The sequence below is a fragment of the Poecilia reticulata genome, unplaced genomic scaffold (assembly GCF_904066995.2).
Source record: "Poecilia reticulata unplaced genomic scaffold, P_reticulata-male-v2 Scaffold_32, whole genome shotgun sequence".
NCBI lineage: Eukaryota > Metazoa > Chordata > Actinopteri > Cyprinodontiformes > Poeciliidae > Poecilia > Poecilia reticulata.
In genome coordinates this window covers 104,207-115,099 of record NW_027675130.1, presented here as the reverse complement: position 1 = coordinate 115,099, position 10,893 = coordinate 104,207, and the positions used below count along the sequence as shown (strand labels likewise).

Sequence of the window (10,893 nt, the reverse complement as noted above, 5' to 3'; positions counted from 1 at the left end):
GACTCTGAGGTGGATAATTTCTCCCAATGCCCGCTTTTGCCGACAGTCCTGCTTTAGTGTGTTAGTTGTTATGTCTGTGGCGAGAACAAGAGCACAAACAAGAACACGTTAACCTGCCACGGCTTTATGGACATGCGCAGTTGAGTGGCTTTAAGTGGCGTTCAATGAACGTCACCAGCATTTGATGAGCGCCTCTCCCACAGTAAATTACATTTATATTTTCTATTTAATATTTTTTTATGACAGTGATGAAGAAGCAGTGTTATTTAATAACAATTTATGCCAATACATTTTGAACTTTCAACAAAAGTCACAGTAAGGCATAAGTAACGAAGGGAATTAATAATTAGTCTATATAATTTTGAATGTTATAATTAATTCTAATGCGATAAAAAATAAATGCAGTTCAAAATGTTTATTTCAAAATCCGAATTGTACATGAGACTGGTGCCAAATCTTTCTTGAATTGATTTAACAAGCATGTAAAAGCCACAGTCGTAATCGAAGTGGAAATATCCGAGTCCTGCCTCTGACACATGACGTGACGTTCTTTGCCGTTACGTTCTCACTTCTTCGTTTGTCCCCAACAGGTAAGCGGTGTGTTATTTGGGTCTGTCGTGATAATAAAATTTTAAACAATGAGAGACGGTTTCCTTGTCAAATAGTTATTACATAATTGCTTCTTAAGTGTGGCTGTAACTTAATAAAGCTGAAAGCCGCTATACGGAGTTTTTTTCTGATAGCAAACAATCATTAGCATATGCTAAAATTGACGGTATCACTCGTATGAAAACCTGTCCATTCAGATTGCAGAGGGTATTTCCAATTGACTTAATTTATAACCATGTATGTTAGTATTTTGTCTTCATGATCAGCTTCTATTCAGCTAAATATGTATAAAATTGCTACCGTAACCTCGGAGTTGATTAGACTTTTCAGTTCAACTGAAACGGACTGTCAGCCGTCAAGAGGCTGTTAGATAAACGTTGCTTTGTTCTTGGGTTGTGACTTGCAGAGCTGGCTTGCAATAATCAGAAAATGTAAGAGATGAAAGACGGTTTCATTCTTAAAGATATTAATAATCGCTTCTTCACGAATCGCCATACCATAATGAAGTTATAAACCGCTAACCCTCCTATTTCTGATGGGTGCCGACCGTTAGCATGATATGCTAACATTGACGCCTACTATATATCTTAACTGAAAACCATTCTATTCAGAATGAGGAATGTATAATAATTTAATTAACCTTATGCAGTATAGTTTCCATAATCTAATTTATAACCATATATTGTTAGCATTTGTCTTTATGGTCATCTAAGTAGTTAAAAAGAAATGCAACCGCGGCAATTAATTGGACTTTGCGGTTAAAAAACGTTGCTTTCCGTTAACTGTTGGAATTCACCTAAATATACACAACGTGTTGTGTATTTTTCTGATCAAGTCAATAATTGTGAGATAACACACAGTGTCTTTTCACAGATGAAAGAAAACTGCTCACCAGCGTTCTTTGCCTGGTAAGTACATTGCAAAGTTCAGCAGCCTGTCGAGCCCAAATGTTTTTAACAATAAATTTGGAAATATACGATTAGACAGTGACAATGTGGAAAACCTGAATGTTTTTGACAGTTTCATTCTGAACCAACATTTTATGAACGCAGAAATCTCACAAATTGGACTGAAAATATTTAAAGCTTTTTAGCAAACTTCCTCATTTTGTTGAAATATTTTTTTCTGGACTGTGCTACCATCTTTGTGCACTAAACAAATGTGTAACAAGGTGGTGATCTTATGAGCTGTCTAAAATCCATATACATTACAATCTTAGTATCTAAAAAACAGACTCGATGTCTTTTTAAAAAATCCTCTTAGACAGAACCTTGTCTGAAAACATAAATAAGGTAATAGTGTCACTCCCAACTCTTCATTGCAATAGAATTTCAAACGCACTATTAAAATGGCCCTATTAGGGACAGACGCTTACAGCAGAAGCAGAGTGATGCAAACATAGGACTGCTGCTTTTTACGTTAGTCTGTTTTGTCTATGTGCCTTTGTTAAATAAATTCAATAAATGTAACTGTTATTTTCCTCCTTTCAGACAACCTAGATATTTCCACCAAATTCTGCTCAGTGAGGTGAGTACTAGCAGCATGTGGCTTTATTTGATTTAAAAAAGTTAGCTGAAACGTCCAGAAATGTCTAGATCAAAGCAGCTTGTGTACAGAGGACAAAGAACCTTAGCGGATATGTGTGTTCTGGACTCCTGAAGGTTTTCTGATCAGCTACTAACAAACTGTTTCTACTCTCCCTCACAGAGAGAAGTGGACCCAAACACCTTCTTCCCTGGTGAGCGGATGTTTCAACGTGGATCAGCCGAGCTGTCACAGCTGATCCAACCTGACTCACACACAATTTGAATAAAATCATATCCACAAACATTTGCTTTAAATTAGATCCAAACAGGATATGCTGGTTATGCTCACATGACGACCCTGTTGTCCAAAACCCTGTAAGAAACATGACTCAGTACAGCAACAACCGTCTGAGTTGTTTTCTGGACTCATGATGAGGTTTTCTGTCACTCACTTTAATCTCTGTGATGAAGAAAGTCAAGTCAACATTAAATTCTGCTAAAGCAACTGGCTGTTTTATCTGTTGGTATGCTGGGATGCATCTTATTTCAGTAAGAATATCATAATCTACATTCATTGAACTATTTCAATAAAGGTCATGAAAACACAGCAACAACCCAATTCACACCACAAAGCTTAGTTCACAATAGTAGTAGGTATGAATCTTTTCACAGTTTGAACCTTTTCAGATGAAATCTGACCCAGAAGCTGCTCTGTTGAGAATGTTTTATTTTGATGTCTATTGGCTGTTCTTTGTCTCGCAGGTGTTCCACGGACCCTCTTTTCTAACCACTGTCGGAAGCATTTTAATTTTCCAACTGTGTTTTTGGAAAACTATTTACTGTGCATTTTACTATCCCATCCCTAAACTCTCCTACGAATTTCTTCAAAAACCAGCATCCCAATAGGTGGCCTGGTTTTTCCGAATTCAGGAGCCTGGTTTACCAGTAACCAGAGTTCCCTTTATTTCTTCAACCATCAGTTTACTGCCAAATTGATGTTTGCCTGTCTCTCTTAATCTAGTTTACCAGTAACTAGATCTGTTTTCCCCTCACATCTTACGTCCTGTGACCTCTGAACAGTTCTTCTATTGATTTTGTGGCATGTATTTTGTGGCATTGATTTTGTGGCTATATATTTGAGAAATCCTACTTCTATCGAGTTCATCAGTAACTCATCTGACTATCATTGAGAATCTGAGAGAATCTCCCCTCTCACTGCTCTGTCTTTCCTGTCTACCTCTCTCCACCGTAAGAGTAAATAACTGGGAAGCTTCACACATCTAAGACGTCATTTTTGAGTAATCTCTTAAGTTTGAAAAGCTTCCATTTAAAAATTGGCCAAAAATAATTACTCAAAACAGGTCAACTAAAAACTTGATCTGTATAAATTTTGAAATTGAAAGCAAAGTTTGCTTTCTGCTGAACTACATTGCTCCAATTCTAATTGGACTTAAGTAAAGCTCTGGTCTTGTCTGACAAAATATATTTATAGAGCACTATTGGCATAAAGTCAAAAACAGTAAAAAGAAAAAACGTAAAACTTTGATATTTCTAAGACGTCTTTTTGAGTAATCTGATTTGGACCTGAAGTTTAAAAACACTTCTATTTCAAAATTGGATTATAATTTTCTATTTTAAATAATTTCTGAAACAGATCAACTAAATACTTGATCTGTATACATTTAAAAACTGAAAATTAATCTTCTGAGCTAAATCTTTATTGAACAAAATTCCAATTGGACTGAAGTAAAGCTCAGTTTTTATCTGAGCTGCCTAATTCGTGTTCCTGCTTGCTGCTACTGACGTTGGACTGAACTTCAGGTTTGTTCACAGGTTTGTACTGACTAGCTATTCAACACTAATACATTGATTGTAAGTGTATTGGTGTAGTTTTGTGTTGTATCTGCTTATCTTGAGATAAAAAGATCAACGACCATTGGAGTTGCTGTTTCCTGCCTGACCTGTCCAGAAGTCTAATCAACAATGCCCAGAAAGAATCAGCGTTCCCAGGCTCAGAAGCTCAGATGGCAGAAGGAGAAACAGCCTCAGAGCGATAAAGTGACAGGTACTGACTCGGAGAACAAGTCAGTTGGAGAGTCTTTTGAACGACAGCAGGTAAACGATAGAAGTGAAAACAGTTTATCCTCTGTGGTAACACCATCTAATGGAAACACTGCCAAACCAGTATTGCAGCATAATGCTAGAGATACAAAAAGTGTGTCACAAATGTATTATGCTGACATGGTGGAAAGGGGACGTGGTTCAGCTCAGCAGTCTCGAGTTAATGTAGAACTTCAGCCATCAGTGATAAATGTGTGTGCCTCACGGAGTCAAGATTCGTTAAAATATGGAAAATACAGGAACAGTCACTGTATGGCAAACAGTTTGGTTTTTCTGGCTTTTTTCCATGAGAATGAAACAATTACCAGACCAGATCTTGACCTCATTCTGGATAAAGGTGATGCCGTGTACAGACAGGCTAGAGAAAGATTTCCTCGTAGCATCCATTTGGGAACTGATGAACTACCAAATGAGGTACTGGCACGCAGGTCAACATATCAGATCGCCATGACTCCAGTACCTGTATGTGGAACATTTGGAGGTGGACAGAGTTTTCCAAGCCTGGAAAAAGCATTGAGACAATTGTCATCAGATGTACAATATGGGCTGCTGATCATGTCAGGCTTGGCCATTGGGGTTTTTAGAAGCAGATTTGGTGAGTATGGATACTTTGACCCACACACAAGAACAAAAATGGAATGCCAATGACATGCAATCTTTTAAACTTTGGCACAGCAGTGATGCTGAAATTTTCCCGTCTTAGTGACATGATTCACAGATTAAAATCAGTGTACACAATGCTTAATGTTCCATCATCTTGTGCATTTGAACTCCAGCCCCTCTCATTTTACCAGAGAGACGCTTCAGACACAGTTGGCACCTCTCCACTGTTAAATGAATCCGAGACACCAACTGCTGTTCAGCAAGAAGTTGAGTCTGCTTCCCTGACACAAAACATTCCTGCTCTTGAGTCAAACATCAATGTTGAAGTCATGTGTCCTGTTGCAAGTGGTCCTTCTGATGATGTAATTGAAGGTGTATCTAATGGAGTTAGTTTTATGTCGTCTGTCACACAAGAAAATATAGTACTCCCCATTTCCAGTGAAACAAAAAATGCAACAAGTGCACTTTTGGAAATGTCTTTGAAACTGTCAAAGTACCCTAAAGCAAAAGACAAAAGATGAAGATGAGACTACTTAAGGCAGAGATACCGAAACAAAGAAAAGAGAATCAAAAAAGGAAGGAAAGAGAAAACTATGCATTAAGCGAGTCCTTCAGAGCAAAGAAAATATCTTATTCTCACAGGAATTTTCAAAACAACCCTGAAAGGAAGCAGAAGAAAAACCTGTACATGAAAATCTGTATAGACAGAGTTATGAGTTTAAAGAGAAACAGAGATCACGCATCAGAACAGCATACAAAGAGAATGAAAAATTTAAACAGAGACAAAAATACTATGTGAGTAATTTATACAGAAATAATCCTAGATTTCAGGAACGACAGAAAAGCTACATCAGAAATTTATACAGAAATAATCCTAGATTTCAGGAACGACAGAAAAGCTACATCAGAAATTTATACAGAAATAATCCTAGATTTCAGGAACGACAGAAAAGCTACATCAGAAATTTATACAGAAATAATCCAACATTTAGACAGAGACAGAGGTCTTATATGACTGAGCTTTATGCAAAAAACAGAGAATTCAGGCTCAGACACAAAGAACTGATGAAATCCCTAATGAGAGACAAATATAATAAAAACAGTTCATTCAGGATGCTGCAAAAGAACAGATGTGCACTGAATGTAAAAAGAAAATACAGACAGATGAAAAGATTCCCTCAGAGAGAAACGGACAATCTTGAAACACGTGTTGCACAAACTAATACGCCAGAGAACAGACTGATTAATGAAGCCATTTCAGTTTTCAGATCAAATATAAAAGCTGGCCCCACTTATGTGTGCACTGTCTGTCACAAGTCCTCGTTTCCCAACCAAGTTGAACTCTGTAAAAGGTCGAATTATATAAAGAAACCAGATGTGGTTAAACAGTGTTTGACAGGCAAGTACATTCATGTTTGTGATGAAGGCTGCATGGATGGACAGTGTACGGTTCCTCATGAGAGAAGTCAAGAGTGGATTTGTCACACCTGCCACAGACATCTAAAGAAAGGATCCATGCCACCGCTAGCAGTAGCTAACAAACTTGACTTGGCAGTAATTCCCAGTGAGCTGTCAGATTTGAATATTCTGGAAAGACATCTAATTGCTAAGTGCATACCGTTTGCAAAAATAATTCCGCTTCCAAAAGGCAGACAAAGATTAATAAGGGGCAATTTTGTGTGTGTACCATCAGAGCTCCAAGAGACAGTCAATGCCTTGCCCAGGCTTCGGAGCGAGTCACAAGTGATGAGAGTAAAATTGAAGCGACGTTTGTCCTACAGAGGTCATCAGCTTTTTCAAACAGTAACCTGGTCTAAACTAATCTCTGCATTATTAAAACTTAAGCAGATTCATCCAGAGTATCGGTACATAAATATTAGACATGAAGCTGAGCTTTGTGACCCTACACTTCCTGATGATGATGATGATGATGATGATGATGATGATGATGATGATGATGACGATGGCAATAGTGATGTAAGTATGGATGAGGATGACTATGATGAAGCAGATCTCATGGAAATTGATGAGTATGAGAAAAATGCTTTATGTGAGGCTGAAAATGATCAGGACAGTGATTGTGAACAACTCCAGCCACAGATGAATGATGGAGAAGAAGGTGATTTGCCAAATGGAGGATTCGCTATAGAATCATGCCTTCAGCCTCCTGACATATCAGAAGAGATACTTTGTTTCTCTGAAAGTACATACTGCTTAGCCCCGGCACAATCAAATTCACCCGTCAGCTTTTTTAAGACCCCAAATTTGGAATCCATGAGCTTCCCGGTACAATTTCCAACATCAGAGAACACTTTGGACACAAGGAGACTCATTAAAGTGACACCAAGTGGATATTTCAAGTCACGGCTTTTTCATGTTGATAATCGCTTTGCCAGAGACCCAACATACTTGTTTTTTGCACAGTTTGTGACAGAGATACACTTGGCTAACAACAGCATGACGATTCAGCTACGAAAAGGAAAGACCAGAACCAGAGATGGTCGCAGAATAACCTCAGGTATGTTGCAGGACAAACAAGAGGATGAGAAACTGGTGAGAAATAAAGACGCCATGAGATTCATGCAACCTCTAAGAGGTACTCCAGCATACTGGAACAGAGCAACAAAAGACTTGTTCAGTATAATTCGTCAAATTGGCACCCCCTGTTTTTTTGTCACGTTTTCAGCTGCAGAGTTCAGATGGCATGAAATCATTCAAGCCATAAAGAGGCAACAAGGTGAGGAAATTGATGTCGACGCTCTTGACTGGACCGCCAAGTCTGAGATTCTGCGATCCAATCCTGTCACCTGCATGCGTTTATTTGATAAGCGAGTTGAGGCACTTTTCAGAGATTTGTTGCTGTCAGATGCTCAGCCTTTGGGAAGAGTGATTGACTATTTTTACAGAGTTGAGTTTCAGCACAGAGGAAGTCCACACATCCATGCGATGCTATGGGTTGAAGGAGCTCCACAGCTGGATGAGTCAGACGATCAAACTGTGTGTAATTTTGTTGATAAATACATCTCGGCACAGCTTCCTGATCCAGACAGAGAACCAGAACTGTATCGGAAAGTTTCTGAAGTTCAGAGACACAGTAAGAATCACACCAGATCTTGTTTCAAGAGTGTGAACTCTGGTTGATTTGGTTTTCCAAAGCCCCCCTGCAGAAACACAGTGATCTCCAGACCAGGTGAGAACAATGACACTGAAACTGCCAAAGCCAAAGTCAGACCTTTGATGCAACTCCTGAACGAACCTGAAGTCGCTTCCATGAGTTTAGAGCAGATCCTTTCTCGGTGTCACTTGACGCTAGAAGAGTATGAATCTTGTCTTCAGACCATGAACAAAAAGACTGCCATTTACTTGAAGCGTGATCCCAAAGATTGCTGGATAAATGCTTACAATCCACATCTGCTTAAAGCTTGGGACAGTAACATTGATGTGTCTTTCATACTAAATGCCTACTCATGTATACAGTATCTAACAAAATACATCACAAAGAAAGAAAGTGGACTGTCAGAGTACCTGAAAACAGTGATTGACAATTCAAACATGGACCGAGTCAATGAGTGTGATGAAATGAAAGCGATCATGCAAGCGTACTCTAAAAAGCGAGAAATTAGTGCTCAGGAGTGTGTTGCTCGTGCCTGTGGATTAAAGATGAAAAACTGTTCCCGCAGTGTTGTGTTCATACCCACAGACGATAATCCAGTAAAGATGAGTCGGCCAATGTCTTTCTTGGAGGATATCCCATCGGATTCCTGCAATATATGGATGACCAGTTTGACGGATAAGTACAAAGCAAGGCCTGAAATACCCGAATATGAGGAAATGTGTTTGGCTGATTTCGCTGCTACCTGCAGATTTGTAAGTTCAGAGAAGGCAAGCACTAATGGTGTTTTACCACTTTTAAATCAGCTGGGATTTGTAACAAGGCGAAAAAATGACAAGCCCTCCGTCATCCGCTACTATCATTGTTCTAAAGAGAAGGAACCGGAGCAGTTTTATGCCAGATTACTGAGACTGTACCTTCCTCATCGGTCAGAGTTTGAAATTCGAAGCGTCAGTCTTCCTACCTACGAGTCCTTTTACTCCTCTGGCTGTGTCCGCCTACCAGGTTCAGACCTCCTTGAAACCGTCAAAAGTGTTGTCAAGAGAAACAGAGACAAATATGAGAAAAACAGTGAGGAGATTGAGAGTGCCCTTGAAGAGTTTGAGGAAAGCAGAGACCATGTGATTGATGAGTGGTGTAATCTTGCTCCTGAGTCTGAAGTTGTGAGGTTGCAGTGTGACGACGACCTTCAGCCGGCAGAGCCTGAAAACGAACAGGAAAACGTACCAGACTTTTGTCCTCAGTCTTCTGCCGTCAATGAAATGCGAGCCATCAGAGAACCTCCCGCTATGGATCCGACTTTGCTGAGACAAATGTATCAGAACCTGAACCAGAAGCAGGCCTGTATCTTCTATGCCATCAGAGACTTCTGCCTTAAACTTGTGTGCGGTCTGAAACCAGAGCCATTTTTTCTTTACGTAAATGGTGGGGCAGGTACTGGAAAGTCGCATCTGATTCGATGCATTTACTCAGAGAAATACTCAGCAGGCTGCCACGCTTCTCAGAGGATGCTGATATTTCTGCTCCAACTGTTCTGCTCACTTCTTTCACTGGAACGGCAGCTTTCAACATCGGTGGAACAACACTGCACTCTTTGATTAAACTTCCAAGGTCGTTAAAACCTCCAATTCAAGGTCTTGGCAATCAGTTGGATGAAATCAGGTCAGAACTATTCAATGTTCAAATCTTGATCATTGATGAGATCTCAATGGTTTCTAAGCCCCTCTTTGCTTATGTGGATGCACGGCTCAAACAAATCAAAGGAAGTCATAAACCATTTGGAGATGTATCTGTATTGGTGCTCGGCGATTACGCTCAGCTGAAACCAATTCGCCAATCTACACCTCTTTGTGTACACGACCCAGCGGATATTGACTTGTGGCAGGAACATTTTCAAATGACCTCTCTAACTGAGATTATGAGGCAAAAAGATGATATTGCGTTTGCAGAGATGCTGAACAGAATTCGGGTGAAAGGAAAAACTGATGAACTGTCTCAGGCTGACAGAGATTTGTTATCACAAGCCATCACAGAACCAAGTCTTTGCCCTGCTGACGTTTTGCACATTTTTGCAACCAATAAGTTGGTGGATGAACACAATTTGGCAACTCTGAACTTGTTACATTCCAACATCATCACCATCGACGCAGATGACTTCCAAAAGGATCCACGGACAGGCAGAATGGCACGCAAAGAAAGACCATGCAAGGGAGGTAGAAATGATTTAGCAGACACTTTGAAAGTTGCCGTTGGAGCTCAGGTCATGCTCACCAGAAATATCGATGTTCAAAATGGACTAGTTAATGGTGCATTTGGTGTCCTAACAGCTGTTGTAACTTCTGACACTGATGAACACAGCATCAGTAAGCTGGGCCTGACAATGGATAATCAAACAAGTGGGACCAGAAACCAAAGTGGACCTTCAGAGACTGCCAATCTTGTTTACATCGAGAGAGCGGAGGAGAATCTGAAGCTAAATGGAGTGGTACGTAGACAGTTTCCTGTGAAACTGGCTTTTGCTTGTACTATTCACAAAACCCAAGGCCTAACAACAAATGCAGCTGTGGTGTCTTTGAAGAAAATCTTTGAACCAGGTATGGCATACGTAGCTCTCAGCAGGGTAACGTCTCTCAGTGGACTCTACCTACTGGATTTCGACAAAAAAAAAAATATTTGCCAATCCTCAAGTCACTGCAGCTCTTCAGACCATGAGACAAGCCAGCGTAGATGACATGATGCCTCTTCTTCAGGTGAAAGAAACTTTAAACAGGCCAGAAACACTGGTAATTGTTTCGCATAACACCGAGGGACTCCCATCTCACATCTGTGACATAAGAAAACATCACGAACTGTGTCTGGCAGATGTGCTGTGTCTGACTGAAACTCACCTAAAAGGATCTTTTGTTTACGACAATCTGCATC

At 39.8% G+C, this 10,893-nt stretch overlaps 1 long non-coding RNA gene across 1 annotated transcript; it reads left to right on the top strand.

Annotated features, from left to right (window-relative positions):
• Nucleotides 1-588: 588 nt before the first annotated feature.
• On the top strand, nt 589-2,961 carry LOC103460272 (uncharacterized). Its single transcript, XR_532887.3, has 4 exons — nt 589-1,517; nt 2,100-2,136; nt 2,317-2,347; nt 2,898-2,961. It is a non-coding gene; the product is annotated as an uncharacterized LOC103460272 (long non-coding RNA).
• Nucleotides 2,962-10,893: the final 7,932 nt, after the last annotated feature.